This window comes from Glycine soja, chromosome 17 (assembly GCF_004193775.1).
Source record: "Glycine soja cultivar W05 chromosome 17, ASM419377v2, whole genome shotgun sequence".
NCBI classification, from domain to species: domain Eukaryota; kingdom Viridiplantae; phylum Streptophyta; class Magnoliopsida; order Fabales; family Fabaceae; genus Glycine; species Glycine soja.
The window spans coordinates 26,866,622-26,884,006 of record NC_041018.1 but is presented as its reverse complement, the minus strand read 5'-3'; the positions used below and the strand labels follow the sequence as shown (position 1 = coordinate 26,884,006).

At 37.4% G+C, this 17,385-nt stretch overlaps 1 pseudogene; it reads left to right on the top strand.

Annotated features, from left to right (window-relative positions):
- Positions 1-1,168: 1,168 nt before the first annotated feature.
- LOC114391610 lies at positions 1,169-15,854 on the top strand (annotated as a pseudogene).
- The last annotated feature ends 1,531 nt before the right edge of the window (positions 15,855-17,385 follow it).

Below are 17,385 nucleotides of genomic sequence, written 5' to 3'. Positions count from 1 at the left end.
GAATATTTTGAAAATGGAATGATTAGAATGTTAAAATCAAGAATATTGAAATTACCTTAATTTGAATATGTTTTAACTTTGAATCAGAATACCAATTAATGTTGTGAATTAATCTAAATCAATATATAGTAGTTTGTTAATTATTATCATCATCATTCATTAGGTTAGCATTTAAAGAAATATAATAATTTTATATTCCGTGACTGAAGTTGAGCATTAATAATATTTGAAATATATTTAACTTATATCAATTAATAATTAATATTTTTTCAAATTATTATATTTTATATGTTCAATAATTTAATTTATTAATTGACCGTTCAATTTCAATAATTTAATATTTAATTATTTAATTTGATATTTTATTACAATATAATTGTTTACAAAAATATTTTCCATACTAATGTATTTTTGATTAAATATTGATACTGAATATAAAAATGATTGTGAAATTGTGTTAAGTTAGAAGATAAAATAAAAATATGATTTATAACAATTAATTACTTTAATTATAATTAAAATTATGAAAAAGTGATTTCAATTAATCATTTGCAGAAAAATACGTAGACATGTATTTCAATGGATGATAGAATTGACAGTCATTAATTAGATAAAATTATTTATAACAATTAATTTCTTTAATAATAGTTATAATTATAAAAAAAATTGATTACAACTAATTAATCAATATCTGAATTTAAAATTAACAAAAAAATAATTATTCAGAGCTCTGAAAAGAACACGTGTAAACATTTATATAAAACATTATTTTATATAGTATACGGGTACAGATCCTCTCCGTTACCCAAAAGAAATGGACATCCCCATTTCCATTCACCTTCATAAAAGTGTCAAAGAAAGCTTTACTCTACCCCTACAGTATAGATGATCAATGATTCTGTTTCCACTTGCAGGGTCTTAAAAGACATTGCGGAAACATTCTCTGGTTTTGACTGCTTCTTATACAGATAGTATCATACCAGATGCCGTAGCGAAAGCCGTTGTTGAGGTTTGAATTAGCTCATTTTTTGTTCTTAGAGAAAGGTTCTACGTCTCCCGACCTGTTGGTATTTATCTTCTTCTATGGGTGAACTCCTTCTCTCGCGGTGGATGAGCACACGAAAAGAGACTCCGACGCTCAAGTCAGGTTATGCATTTGGAGTGTAACATGGGTAGAAAATGTTACTTACCTGCTTCTTCTGATTCTGTTGCTCTTCTCCTATTAGTAGTGAATGAAGACCACCAACTCTCGGTAATCGATCATGACGCTCACTAATTAAGAACAATATGAGATTATGGAGATCGGTTATTCGACTCCGATCTCCTGCGTACACTGTACATTACCATTTTTATTCAAACATGCTTCGATTTTGAAGGACTACTTCAACCAAGCGGTGATGACGAGGTCTTAAATTATGATTACCAACCTCTTCAGCGTTCCTTCCTCCCTTGTTTTTATTCAACAGTAACTTTGAGTTCACTTGTTCATAAATCACAATATACTTGTCATACCTATTGTGATTTTCACATTAAATTTTATCTTAGATTACCGTAGTAATAGACTGGATAACACTATATATTCAAGCTAGGGAATTGTGATTCTAAGGTTATCTTTGACAAAGTTAATTGATAGCTGAAAAGTTAATTGATAATTGGAAGCTGAAAAGCTAATTCATTAAATTAGAAATGATCGATAAAACTAATCGTTAAAGTAATTGAAAAATGTAAAATAATAAAAAATAATAATATCATGATTTATTAAAAAAAATAACAAGAAAAATAAATAAATATATTTAGAATAAGAATAAGAAAATATAAAAAGTTAAAAGTTAACGTTTTAAAAAATGTTATTTTAAGTAAGGTTAGAAACTACTCAAACTACTGAAAAAGGTAAGCAAATAAATTTTTCAAATTCGTAAAAAAATTAGAAATTAATTGAAATACCTCGTACAACATAACTGAATTTAAGTTGTAAATAAAATTTTGTTGTATGTTGGTTTGTTTGGTGCTATCAGCTTATGCCAGATGCTTTTGGTGTGTATGATTCATGACTTCTGTTGTATTTGTTTTACCAAAATTGTGATCGCCTTCCACTATTTGAGGTGGATGTGGCATCATGAATTAATGATCTATGAACACTGTCGCCAGCTTTATACAAAGTTAACTTTTTATGAAGCTTATGTAGTATGGTTTCCAGTCAGCAGTTTAAGTTGTATATGTTCATGTTAATTGGTAATCAAGTTAAATTGAAACAGGTTTTCCTTATTTCTACCTAATTTTAATTGGCAGCAAATTCTCTGGTTCAGTCGCCTCCTCTACAACGAGAGGAGTGCTAATATAATGGTGTCATAAAATCAATAATAATAAAAAAGTTAATAAAACCAGTACTATTCAAAGTGATAGAAGTTAAAGATTTGAAACCTGTTCCCCTTGAATTTTTTTTTTGAAGTGTGCTAATGCAGCTAAGTTTTGAGGAAATAGAGTGCACTTTATTATTAGTTTATTCCCATTTCCATCCATGGCACAATTTAGAAACTCAATTTAGTACTCATTTTTATATTTGCATTTAAAAAAAATATTTGTATTTGATCTCATATCCGAATGGGTAATAATTTTAATTCCATCCCCCGCTGAGTATTTATATACTTATACCCACTTCCACGATCTATATTTTATTTATGTATAAAGTTAATAAATCAATAAGAATATATCAATTAGAGAAATTACTATAAGTAAATTAAAAATTTACTCTTAAGTAATCCAAACATAACATTGAAAGCATCTACACATAATACTACCTCTAGTCCTATATATAAAACACAATTACCTAATTCATTAAAACCAATATAAGGGGTTAGATTAATTAATTTGTCATAAATTTTAATTTTATTCAAAGACTATCCATGACATTTAATAGTTTAAAAGGTGATTATTTTTTAAAAGATAATTTTTAATCAATGAATATACATTATTTTGTTGATAGCTCAATAAATGCATCCTTTCATGGATAAATTAGTGCATATCATTAAAAGACCATATAATTAATTAGGGATAAAAAGAAAATTTAACAATTAGTAGAGTTATGTTTTTTATAATTGTCTTTTATTATATATAGGACTAGAGGTAGTATTAAAAACAAATAAATTGACATTGATTCATCCTAACTTAAGTTATAAATAAATAACATTACAAATATAATCATCCAATATGACAATGATAAGTTATTAAATATGTATAAATCTATACTACTAATGTGAAGCACCAAACAATACAAAATATCAATTCACAATTAGAAGTCCTATTTAAAAGAACTTGTTAACAAAGTCATAAATTTACACATAAAAGTAAATAATAATTCAATATTCTTAAATAGATTGTGAAAGAAATGTAGGCTATGTTTAGTAAGACATTTAAGTTAGATTTTAGTTTTTTTTATTAGCTGAAAAACTCATTTAGTTGTTCAGTAAGCAAATTTTTTTTTTGATAACTTTTCAGTAGCTTTTAACATTTTTTGAAGTACTACTTGAAGTAACGTTTTTTAAAATGTTAGCTTTTAGCTTTTTATATTTTCTTTCACTTTTATCCTGGACATATTTATTCATTTTCTTTGTTACTTTTTTAAATAAATCACGATTTTATTATTTTTCTATCTTTTTAAACTTTTTAGCTACTTTAATAGCTAATTTTATTGAACATTTCTAATTTAATACGCTAGTTTTTCAGCTCTCAGCTTCCTATTAATTTTTCCGTTAGTTTTGTCAAACATAACAAAAAATATAAGATATGTTGAATTAGGGTTCACTATTCTATGTTAGATTGTTACTATTAGCTATAAAATTAGGAAAATATAATTAACTTTTTATAGAAGAATATATGTATAATATAAGTAACATATTTAATTACATTAATGTTTAACAACATATATGTGTATAGTAGGAGGGGCTGGGGGGAGCTACTATAGTACCTTGGACACCCATCTCCACAAAACAATTATGGGTAAATATCATACTCATCTCCAATAAGCAGATAATTACCCTTCCTACTTGCGAATACTTTTGTAGGTACCCATAAGATTCATATCCATTTTGCCATCCCTAATACCAATCTATTTAATCTAAAGTAATATAATAAAATAGTGAAAATTGAGATATGAAGAGAAATATTTTTTTTTTTTACATTGAACCTATGATCTCATGTATTTTACCTCAACTCCATCACTAGAGTGACTCTAGAGTATTAAAAGAAAAATAAAGAAACCAAATTAATAAGTATACACGACTACATGTACAATATACCATACAAAGGTAGAAAAATATTTTTTTATGATGTTGATTTAACATCAGTTGATAAAAAATCGTCTTAGAAAGAAATGCGATGATATTTTTGTAAATAAATACAACTATTCTAAGGTGGTTTTGAAAAACCATCTTAAAAACTACCAATCTAAGACAGTTTTGCGAAAACTATTTTAAAATGATTGTCAGTCTAAGATGGTTTCCACGAAGAATATCAATTTATGATGGTTTTACAAAATTATCTTAAAAAGAAGATTTTGTCCCGCCCTACTCTCTCAAGCCTATCTGTATTTCCACTATCCCTCTCACTCTCTCTCTGTACTCAAGAAAAAACACGTCTTTCTTTCTTCAACCTCGTTTTTCTTCAAAATCCTATGATTTTTGTTTCTAAACCTCCTTCTCAGACTCAGACAAGCACCCTCTAGTATCTGCCTCTAACCTTTCCCTTTCCCTCCAACTAACCAAACCAAGAACTCCCTAACACCAATCATTTATGCATTTCGAGGCGGTGATGAGACGAGTTCGCCGGATTGAGATCCAACCTCGCCGACGTTGGAGGAACTGAAGAAAGGTTGAATCAATGGAATGAGATCAAATTGAAGAAAGAGGAAGAGGATAAGGTGGAGCTTGTTTGTCCGGTGTGCTGAGATTTCAATGTCGCGACGCTGACGTCTGTGAATGCGCAAGCAATGGACAAGCTTAGACAAGCCAAACGAATCATTGCCAACATCTGAATCGGCACCGAGGCAACAAGTCTCACCAAGGCAACAAGCCTCTACAAGCTTAGACGCAGTCTCACCAAGGCAGCAAGCCTCTACAAGTCTTCCTTAAAGAAGACGCCTGCATGCGTCAGTATCTTCAAGACCTTTGATCACTTGGTAAGCGTGCAATTCCATTGTTCCCCATCATTCTGCTTCCATGGATTGGGGTTTTTGGATTGAACTCTACAGCGTCATTTTTGTGATTAGTTCTGCGTGGTTTTTGGTTTAATAGGTAAGGAGCTAGAAGAGTATGGAGTTCTAAGTGAATCGGTTCAATCATGGAAAGATTTTTGTGGCTTGCATATGCCACTGGTTTGTCCAGATGGCGCTGTGATCGCTTATGCGTGGAAGTGACAACTTGCAAGACATGCTGGTGCTTCTGCCGTTGACAAGACCGAGTTTGTTTTGTTAAATTTGTTTATGTTTCAGTTCTCTCTATTATTCTAATTTCTGCGTTGTTACATTTGGATAACAGAATAGGATGGAAAACAATGGATTCAAATTCAACTGTCTTTTATCTTTTGCTTGGAGTTGTTAATTGTTATGGTGGTATTAGCGATTTATTTATTTTTATGATTTTTGTGCATTCTTAAGTGGACATATTAATCTTAAGTTTTTCTATTACCTCCTGAATGCTTAGCACATATGAATCTTAGCCAAGTTATGATGCGATATAGCTGCCTCATGCTTAAGTTGTCTAGAAATAGAGAACTAGTACTAGGCTAGAAAACAAATTTTTATTGGGTATTGTGGTTTGTAATGATCGTGCTGACTTTTGATTCTCTATGCTGCTAAATTGTGGTACTTTAGCTACTCACTTAGGCTTTTGAATGATATCAGGTTAGCTCTCAAAGCTTTCACTGATCAAAAAAGGCATTTTTTCCCACATCTTGATGATGGACTTGAAACTAGTGAATCAACTTCTAAGAAAAGTTGTGTTAGTGCTTAGCTTTACTGAGCTTTAAAAGATTGGCTAAAATTTTGTTAAAACATAAGCACTTAGACAATGAAGGAAAGCTGGAGTTGCTGCACATGATGTCCAACGTTATGTCAAGGAATCAGATTGGGCTGCACAATGCACAAGGCAAGATAAAATGTCAAATGAAGAATTGAAGCTGCAGGATCCACGATGTCGGACACGATGTCCTGACATCCTGCCCGAAAATACTGGACACATAAATCTGTTATATCTTTAACAGATTGTGCAGGATCCACGATGTCGGATACAATGTCCAGGACATCCTGCCCGAAAATACTGGACACATAAATCTGTTATATCTTTAACAGATTAATGTGCAGTTAGCAACAGATTTGGCGATCTATCTTTAGGAATGAATTAAAAGATAATTAAAGTTCGAATTACAAACTTGAATAGTTCGTTCAGGGATTAAAGATTAAAGATAAAAACTAAAAGATCAAACTGTATCTTTTAGATCTTTAAGTGCAGATTTTCAGGAAAATGATAGATCTCATCCAGCACAAGTAGTTGCAGCCCAGAAACGCACACTGCTATATAAACATGAAGGCTGCGCGAGTTTTCTACCAAGTCCGGGATTGAAGAGTTATTTTGTGAGTTTTGGGACTTGAGTGTTTTGTGAGCCACCTTGATGTTACCCTAACATCAAGTGTTGGACCTGAGTGTGTAGAGTTGATCTCTATAGTTTGTGTAGAGTTGATCTCTATAGTTTGTGTGGAGTTGATCTCTATTGTTTAGAGAGCAATCTCTGGTGTGTATTTGAATAAATTGTAAACACGGGAGAGTGATTGAGAGGGAGTGAGAGGGGTTTCTCATATCTAAGAGTGGCTCTTAGGTAGAGATTGCACGGGTAGTGGTTAGGTGAGAAGGTTGTAAACAGTGGCTGTTAGATCTTCGAACTAACACTATTTTAGTGGATTTCCTCCCTGGCTTGGTAGCCCCCAGATGTAGGTGACGTTGCACCGAACTGGGTTAACAATTCTCTTGTGTTATTTACTTGTTTAATCTGTTCATACGGTCATATACAAGCTGCATGTTCTGAAGCGCGATGTCGTGACATCCTGTACGACATCTGTCCCCAGTATCAGAATTTCAATTGGTATCAGAGCAGGCACTCGAAATCACTGAGTGAGATCTAGGGAGATAAATTCTGATGAACATGGAGAAAGAAGGAGGACCAGTGAACAGACCACCAATTCTGGATGGAACCAACTATGAATACTGGAAAGCAAGGATGGTGGCCTTCCTCAAATCACTGGATAGCAGAACTTGGAAAGCTGTCATCAAAGGCTGGGAACATCCCAAGATGCTGGACACAGAAGGAAAGCCCACTAATGAATTGAAGCCAGAAGAAGACTGGACAAAAGAAGAAGACGAATTGGCACTTGGAAACTCCAAAGCCTTGAATGCCCTATTCAATGGAGTTGACAAGAATATCTTCAGACTGATCAACACATGCACTGTGGCCAAGGATGCATGGGAGATCCTGAAAACCTCTCATGAAGGAACCTCCAAAGTGAAGATGTCCAGATTGCAACTATTGGCTACAAAATTCGAAAATCTGAAGATGAAGGAGGAAGAGTGTATTCATGACTTCCACATGAACATTCTTGAAATTGCCAATGCTTGCACTGCCTTGGGAGAAAGAATGACAGATGAAAAGCTGGTGAGAAAGATCCTCAGATCTTTGCCTAAGAGATTTGACATGAAAGTCACTGCAATAGAGGAGGCCCAAGACATTTGCAACATGAGAGTAGATGAACTCATTGGTTCCCTTCAAACCTTTGAGCTAGGACTCTCGGATAGGGCTGAAAAGAAGAGCAAGAACTTGGCGTTCGTGTCCAATGATGAAGGAGAAGAAGATGAGTATGACCTGGATACTGATGAAGGTCTGACTAATGCAGTTGTGCTCCTTGGAAAACAGTTCAACAAAGTGCTGAACAGAATGGACAGGAGGCAGAAACCACATGTTCGGAACATCCCTTTCGACATCAGGAAAGGTAGTGAATACCAGAAAAGGTCAGATGAAAAACCCAGCCACAGCAAAGGAGTTCAATGCCATGGGTGTGAAGGCTATGGACACATCAAAGCTGAATGTCCCACTCATCTCAAGAAGCAGAGGAAAGGACTCTCTGTATGTCGGTCTGATGATACAGAGAGTGAACAAGAAAGTGATTCTGACAGAGATGTGAATGCACTCACTGGGAGATTTGAATCTGCTGAAGATTCAAGTGATACAGATAGTGAAATCACTTTTGATGAGCTTGCTATATCCTATAGAGAACTATGCATCAAAAGTGAGAAGATTCTTCAGCAAGAAGCACAACTAAAGAAGGTCATTGCAAATCTGGAGGCTGAGAAGGAGGCACATGAAGAAGAGATCTCTGAGCTTAAAGGAGAAGTTGGTTTTCTGAACTCTAAACTGGAAAACATGACAAAATCAATAAAGATGCTGAATAAAGGCTCAGATATGCTTGATGAGGTGCTACAGCTTGGGAAGAATGTTGGAAACCAGAGAGGACTTGGGTTTAATCATAAATCTGCTGGCAGAATAACCATGACAGAATTTGTTCCTGCCAAAAACAGCACTGGAGCCACGATGTCACAACATCGGTCTCGACATCATGGAACGCAGCAGAAAAAGAGCAAAAGAAAGAAGTGGAGGTGTCACCACTGTGGCAAGTATGGTCACATAAAGCCCTTTTGCTATCATTTACGTGGCCATCCACATCATGGAACTCAAGGTCGCAGCAGCGGAAGGAAGATGATGTGGGTTCCAAAACACAAGACTGTTAGTCTTGTTGTTCATACTTCACTTAGAGCATCAGCTAAGGAAGATTGGTACCTAGATAGCGGCTGTTCCAGACACATGACAGGAGTTAAAGAATTCCTGGTGAACATTGAACCTTGCTCCACTAGCTATGTGACATTTGGAGATGGCTCTAAAGGAAAGATCATTGGAATGGGAAAGCTAGTCCATGATGGACTTCCTAGTCTGAACAGAGTACTGCTGGTGAAGGGACTGACTGCAAACCTGATAAGCATCAGTCAGTTGTGTGATGAAGGATTCAATGTAAACTTCACAAAGTCAGAATGCTTGGTGACAAATGAGAAGAGTGAAGTTCTAATGAAGGGCAGCAGATCAAAGGACAACTGTTACCTATGGACACCTCAAGAAACCAGTTACTCCTCCACATGTCTATCCTCCAAAGAAGATGAAGTCAAATTATGGCATCAAAGATTTGGACATCTGCACTTAAGAGGCATGAAGAAAATCATTGACAAAGGTGCTGTTAGAGGCATTCCCAATCTGAAAATAGAAGAAGGCAGAATCTGTGGTGAATGTCAGATTGGAAAGCAAGTCAAGATGTCCCACCAGAAGCTTCAACATCAGACCACTTCCAGGGTGCTGGAACTACTTCACATGGACTTGATGGGGCCTATGCAAGTTGAAAGCCTTGGAGGGAAGAGGTATGCCTATGTTGTTGTGGATGATTTCTCCAGACTTACCTGGGTCAACTTTATCAGAGAGAAATCAGACACCTTTGAAGTATTCAAGGAGTTGAGTTTAAGACTTCAAAGAGAAAAAGACTGTGTCATCAAGAGAATCAGGAGTGACCATGGCAGAGAGTTTGAAAACAGCAAATTCACTGAATTCTGCACATCTGAAGGCATCACTCATGAGTTCTCTGCAGCCATTACACCACATCAAAATGGCATAGTTGAAAGGAAAAACAGGACTTTGCAAGAAGCTGCTAGGGTCATGCTTCATGCCAAAGAACTTCCCTATAATCTCTGGGCTGAAGCCATGAACACAACATGCTATATTCACAACAGAGTCACACTTAGAAGAGGGACTCCAACCACACTGTATGAAATCTGGAAAGGGAGGAAGCCAACTGTCAAGCACTTCCACATCTTTGGAAGTCCATGTTACATTTTGGCAGATAGAGAGCAAAGGAGAAAGATGGATCCCAAGAGTGATGCAGGAATATTCCTGGGATACTCTACAAACAGCAGAGCATATAGAGTATTCAATTCCAGAACCAGAACTGTGATGGAATCCATCAATGTGGTTGTTGATGATCTAACTCCAGCAAGAAAGAAGGATGTCGAAGAAGATGTCAGAACATCGGGAGACAATGTAGCAGATACAGCTAAAAGTGCAGAAAATGCAGAAAACTCTGATTCTGCTACAGATGAACCAAACATCAACCAACCTGACAAGAAACCCTCCATTAGAATCCAGAAGATGCACCCCAAGGAGCTGATTATAGGAGATCCAAACAAAGGAGTCACTACAAGATCAAGGGAGATTGAGATTGTCTCCAATTCATGTTTTGTCTCCAAAATTGAGCCCAAGAATGTGAAAGAGGCACTGACTGATGAGTTCTGGATCAATGCTATGCAAGAAGAATTGGAGCAATTCAAAAGGAATGAAGTTTGGGAGCTAGTTCCTAGGCCCGAGGGAACTAATGTGATTGGCACCAAGTGGATCTTCAAGAACAAAACCAATGAAGAAGGTGTTATAACCAGAAACAAGGCCAGACTTGTTGCTCAAGGCTACACTCAGATTGAAGGTGTAGACTTTGATGAAACTTTCGCTCCTGTTGCTAGACTTGAGTCCATCAGATTGTTACTTGGCGTAGCTTGCATCCTCAAATTCAAGCTGTACCAGATGGATGTGAAAAGCGCGTTTCTGAATGGATACCTGAATGAAGAAGCCTATGTGGAGCAGCCAAAGGGATTTGTAGATCCAACTCATCTAGATCATGTATACAGGCTCAAGAAGGCTCTCTATGGATTGAAGCAAGCTCCAAGAGCTTGGTATGAAAGGCTAACAGAGTTCCTTACTCAGCAAGGGTATAGGAAGGGAGGAATTGACAAGACTCTCTTTGTCAAACAAGATGCTGAAAACTTGATGATAGCACAGATATATGTTGATGACATTGTGTTTGGAGGGATGTCGAATGAGATGCTTCGACATTTTGTCCAACAGATGCAATCTGAATTTGAGATGAGTCTTGTTGGAGAGCTGACTTATTTTCTGGGACTCCAAGTGAAGCAGATGGAAGACTCCATATTCCTCTCACAAAGCAAGTATGCAAAGAACATTGTCAAGAAGTTTGGGATGGAAAATGCCAGCCATAAAAGAACACCTGCACCTACTCACTTGAAGCTGACAAAAGATGAAGCTGGCACCAGTGTTGATCAAAGTCTGTACAGAAGCATGATTGGGAGCTTACTATATTTAACAGCTAGCAGACCTGACATCACCTATGCAGTAGGTGTTTGTGCAAGATATCAAGCCAATCCCAAGATAAGTCACTTGAATCAAGTAAAGAGAATTCTGAAATATGTAAATGGCACCAGTGACTATGGGATTATGTACTGTCATTGTTCAGATTCAATGCTGGTTGGGTATTGTGATGCTGATTGGGCTGGAAGTGCAGATGACAGAAAAAGCACTTCTGGTGGATGTTTCTATTTGGGAAACAATCTTATTTCATGGTTCAGCAAGAAGCAGAACTGTGTGTCCCTATCTACTGCAGAAGCAGAGTATATTGCAGCAGGAAGTAGCTGTTCACAACTAGTTTGGATGAAGCAGATGCTCAAGGAGTACAATGTCGAACAAGATGTCATGACATTGTACTGTGACAGCTTGAGTGCTATTAATATTTCTAAAAACCCTGTTCAACACAGCAGAACCAAGCACATTGACATTAGACATCACTATATTAGAGATCTTGTTGATGATAAAGTTATCACACTGGAGCATGTGGACACTGAGGAACAAATAGCAGATATTTTCACAAAGGCATTGGATGCAAATCAGTTTGAAAAACTGAGGGGCAAGCTGGGCATTTGTCTGCTAGAGGATTTATAGCAATTACTGTTATCTGAACGTGCTCAAACGTTAATAGCGCGTTCCCTACTGGGCCAACACAAATTCGACCGTTGCTTCACACGTCCCTCTACATTCCTCATTCAAACTCATATTTACGTGGTAATCTCGGTTTCATTAGCATTCCCCAACAGCTCTCAGAAATTCACGAAACCATTCCAAAGGCTCTGCTTTTCCATGGCTACCGCACCAAAAGAAACCTCAGCTCCTGGTTCACCCTCTGTACCATCATCTCCATCATCCACCAAAGCACCATCACACCAGGAACGATCTGAATTCAATATCCAACCCATACAAATGATTCCTGGTTCAGCCCTTGTTCCTGAGAAACTGGTCCCTAAAAGACAACAGGGAATGAAGGTTTCTGAAAACCCTAGCCTTGCAACAAGTCCTAGGGAAGTAGACACGGAGATGGACAAGAAGATCCGCAGTATTGTGAGTAGCATTCTGAAAAATGCTTCTGTCCCTGATGCTGGTACAGATGTTCCAACATCTTCCACCCCAAATGTTTCTGTCCCTGATGCTGATACAGATGTTCCAACATCTTCCACCCCAAATGATGAAGTCCTCTCTTCGTCCAGTAAAGAGAAATCAACAGAGGAAGAGGATCAAGCCACAGAGGAGACCCCTGCACCAAGGGCACCAGAACCTGCTCCAGGTGACCTCATTGACCTAGAAGAAGTAGAATCTGATGAGGAACCCATTGCCAACAAGTTGGCACCTGGCATTGCAGAAAGATTACAAAGCAGAAAGGGAAAAACCCCCATTACTAGGTCTGGACGAATCAAAACTATGGCACAGAAGAAGAGCACACCAATCACTCCTACCACATCCAGATGGAGCAAAGTTGCAATCCCTTCCAAGAAGAGGAAAGAAATTTCCTCATCCGATTCTGATGATGATGTCGAACTAGATGTTCCCGACATCAAGAGGGCAAAGAAATCAGGGAAAAAGGTGCCTGAAAATGTCCCTGATGCACCATTGGACAACATCTCATTCCACTCCATTGGCAATGTTGAAAGGTGGAAATTTGTATATCAACGAAGGCTTGCTTTAGAAAGAGAACTGGGAAGAAATGCCTTGGATTGCAAGGAGATCATGGACCTCATCAAGGCTGCTGGACTGCTGAAAACTGTCACCAAGTTGGGAGATTGCTATGAAAGTCTAGTCAGGGAATTCATTGTCAACATTCCCTCTGACATAACAAACAGAAAGAGTGATGAGTATCAGAAAGTGTTTGTCAGAGGAAAATGTGTTAGATTCTCCCCTGCTGTAATCAACAAATACCTGGGCAGACCAACTGAAGGAGTGGTGGATATTGCTGTGTCTGAGCATCAAATTGCCAAGGAAATCACTGCCAAACGAGTCCAGCATTGGCCAAAGAAAGGGAAGCTTTCTGCAGGGAAGCTAAGTGTGAAGTATGCAATCCTGCACAGGATTGGGGCTGCAAACTGGGTACCCACCAATCATACTTCCACTGTTGCCACAGGTTTGGGTAAATTTCTGTATGCTGTTGGAACCAAGTCCAAATTTAATTTTGGAAACTATATTTTTGATCAAACTGTTAAGCATTCAGAATCTTTTGCTGTCAAATTACCCATTGCCTTCCCTACTGTATTGTGTGGCATTATGTTGAGTCAACATCCAAATATTTTAAACAACATTGACTCTGTGATGAAGAGAGAATCTGCTCTATCCCTGCATTACAAACTGTTTGAGGGGACACATGTCCCAGACATTGTCTCGACATCAGGGAAAGCTGCTGCTTCAGGTGCTGTATCCAAGGATGCTTTGATTGCTGAACTCAAGGACACGTGCAAGGTGCTGGAAGCAACCATCAAAGCCACCACAGAGAAGAAAATGGAGCTGGAACGCCTGATCAAAAGGCTCTCAGACAGTGGCATTGATGATGGAGAAGCAGCTGAGGAAGAAGAAGAAGCTGAGGACGAAGAAGAAGCAGCTGAGGAAGAAGAAGAAGCTGCTGAGGAAGAAGAAGATGCAGCAGCGGATACAGAATCAGACGATGATGATTCTGAAGCCACCCCATGACCATCAGACCTTTATTTTTGTTGTTACTCTTACTAGTTATTGGTCTGTAATATTTGCACATTAATTTCATGCATTCTACTTTTGTCAAATTCTGTCTAAAAAGGGGGAGTAATAGTATTATATGCATGATTTATGATTTTGAGTAAGTAGGATACGATGTATGCATGATTCATGATTTTGAGGGGGAGTTGTATGTATATGACTTTGAGAGGGAGACAATATTGCTGCTGATGATGACTGATGTAAGCTACTGTAACTACTAGTAGCTGATAGAAGATGCTGCAGTAAGAGCATGGAGACAGGGGGAGCAGAAAGCTGATGTCACGTGAGATGTCTTGACATCCTGGAAACGACTTGCAACTTGTAGAATTTTGCTGTCGCCACTACAGATACCGCTGTGCTTGATTACTCTGATAATGAAAGTTGCTGATCCCACTTGCATAACTGCTCGTACCTGCTCAGGAAGTGTCTAAGTATGTTTTAGACAAAATTTGCCAAAGGGGGAGATTGTTAGTGCTTAGCTTTACTGAGCTTTAAAAGATTGGCTAAAATTTTGTTAAAACATAAGCACTTAGACAATGAAGGAAAGCTGGAGTTGCTGCACATGATGTCCAACGTTATGTCAAGGAATCAGATTGGGCTGCACAATGCACAAGGCAAGATAAAATGTCAAATGAAGAATTGAAGCTGCAGGATCCACGATGTCGGACACGATGTCCTGACATCCTGCCCGAAAATACTGGACACATAAATCTGTTATATCTTTAACAGATTGTGCAGGATCCACGATGTCGGATACAATGTCCAGGACATCCTACCCGAAAATACTGGACACATAAATCTGTTATATCTTTAACAGATTAATGTGCAGTTAGAAACAGATTTGGCGATCTATCTTTAGGAACGAATTAAAAGATAATTAAAGTTCGAATTACAAACTTGAATAGTTCGTTCAGGGATTAAAGATTAAAGATAAAAACTAAAAGATCAAACTGTATCTTTTAGATCTTTAAGTGCAGATTTTCAGGAAAATGATAGATCTCATCCAGCACAAGTAGTTGCAGCCCAGAAACGCACACTGCTATATAAACATGAAGGCTGCGCGAGTTTTCTACCAAGTCCGGGATTGAAGAGTTATTTTGTGAGTTTTGGGACTTGAGTGTTTTGTGAGCCACCTTGATGTTACCCTAACATCAAGTGTTGGACCTGAGTGTGTAGAGTTGATCTCTATAGTTTGTGTAGAGTTGATCTCTATAGTTTGTGTGGAGTTGATCTCTATTGTTCAGAGAGCAATCTCTGGTGTGTATTTGAATAAATTGTAAACACGGGAGAGTGATTGAGAGGGAGTGAGAGGGGTTTCTCATATCTAAGAGTGGCTCTTAGGTAGAGATTGCACGGGTAGTGGTTAGGTGAGAAGGTTGTAAACAGTGGCTGTTAGATCTTCGAACTAACACTATTTTAGTGGATTTCCTCCCTGGCTTGGTAGCCCCCAGATGTAGGTGACGTTGCACCGAAGGTTGCAATGATAGAATTGTTATTCCCATCTATCTTCAGAGCTGTTTTATCCTGGCATCCTGTTGGTTCCATGGATCCTGATGCTGTAGCTTTCTTTGCTCTAGATGAGGTATGCCTGCCAATATTATTGTGATATTTATCATTATTTCTCTTTTGTAATATTTGTTATGGTGTGGGGACCGTTTGGTTATCAGCCATTCAGCATGCTATGGACATACTAGATGATGTCCTAACCTCAGTTTTGTGATAGTTCCTATTATTAATACAATACAAGTGGATTTTCATTATTGTATTGTATTATAGACCATATTAACTTTAGTATCTATAAACTTCATTTTCAGATTGCAATGTGAACTTGTTTGTTTGCAAGATTCCACTACCTTCTGTCATACCCTAATTTCATCCGGGGACAATTGTTTGTCAACATGCGGATTTTTGCTAGTCACGTTGAGTTGTTTAAAGCCAATTGTTGTGCGATCCGTAAGGTTTCGCGATGTTTCGGAAGGAAATAAGCCAAAAAACTCAAAATAGGGGTGAACTGATCAATTTAGGGGGTGTTCTTTAGCCCTGGGCACATTTAGGCCCATAAGGAAGCTTCTGGAGGAAGCAACGCCTGGGCGAGCTAAGCGACAAGCTCCTCCTTCATTTTTCTATAAAATGGACGTTGGGGGGGTGGGGGGGTGAGGGGAAGGGGTTCAGCACCTTTGGCAATCAAATTTCACTTAAAATTAGTGAGGAGAAGAAGAAAGAAGGAGAAAATCAAGGCCGAGGTGCTTCCGTAACGCTTCCATGATCAATTCCGTGAATGTTCTTCGCTGTTTTTCGTTGTTCTTTGTCGTTCGTCGATCTTCAACCGATTAGTTTTCGATTTCGAAGCTTTGAATTCATTCTTTCTTTGTATGTTTCCATCTTCATCTCATCTACTTTCGATATTCTTTTTCTTCATTTTAAGCGAGTTTCGACCGATCGTTTAAGTCGTAACCTCACTTAATCAATGTTAAAATGAATTCTGACCGATCGTTTGCATTGTAATCTTATTTAATCACCTTTAAAATAAAATTCAACCAATCGTTTATGCTGCAACCTTAGTTAATCATCAAAAAGGCTAGTTTCAATCGGACATTTACTTTGAAAGTTCTCTCTAAATGAGTTGAGAAATAACCAAGTGAAACTAAGGCTAAAATCAACTCACAAATCAAGCTTTTTTTCCGCAAAAAGGTCATTTGAAATTGTTTCAAGGTCCAACGCCTTAACGGTCCTTTTTACTTTTATCGGTTAAAACGAACCGCTTAAAAGTCTAAAATCAACACCCCGCATAACTTTCTTGCTTTCTAAAAAACTACGTAGGTCTGAGTTCCTCATCGCAATTGAGGATACGTAGGAGCAAAAGTCCCGCTTTTGTTGACCCCAAAAAAGAAAAATATATAAATTAAAAAACATAAAAAGGGAAAAAGATAACATAAAAAGGGAAAATAAAATGAATTAAAAGTCATGATTTTGCACATTTGATTAAAAGCTGCCGTCCCTCGTGACGGACGCATGGGGTGCTAATACCTTCCCCGTGTGTAAAAACAACTCCCAAACCTTTTATTCTTAAAGTTTGTAGACCCGCTTCTTTTGGTTTTTTCGATATTTTTCTCGAATAAACGTTGGTGCCGACTCTGTGCATTTTCCTTCCTTGGAAGATGCACCCATGAGCCTCGCGTCGCCCTCCTGCTGAAGGGTAGGTTGCAACAGTTGGCGACTCCACTGAGGAATGTTTTTAGAGAGTTAGGCCATTTAATCTTGTGCAATGTTTTTATCATGACTTTCCCCTTTGTTGCTTTCCCTTCATTTCTATTGTGTTCTTGTATATAACTCTATGATGCTTTTAGTGTATTTTTG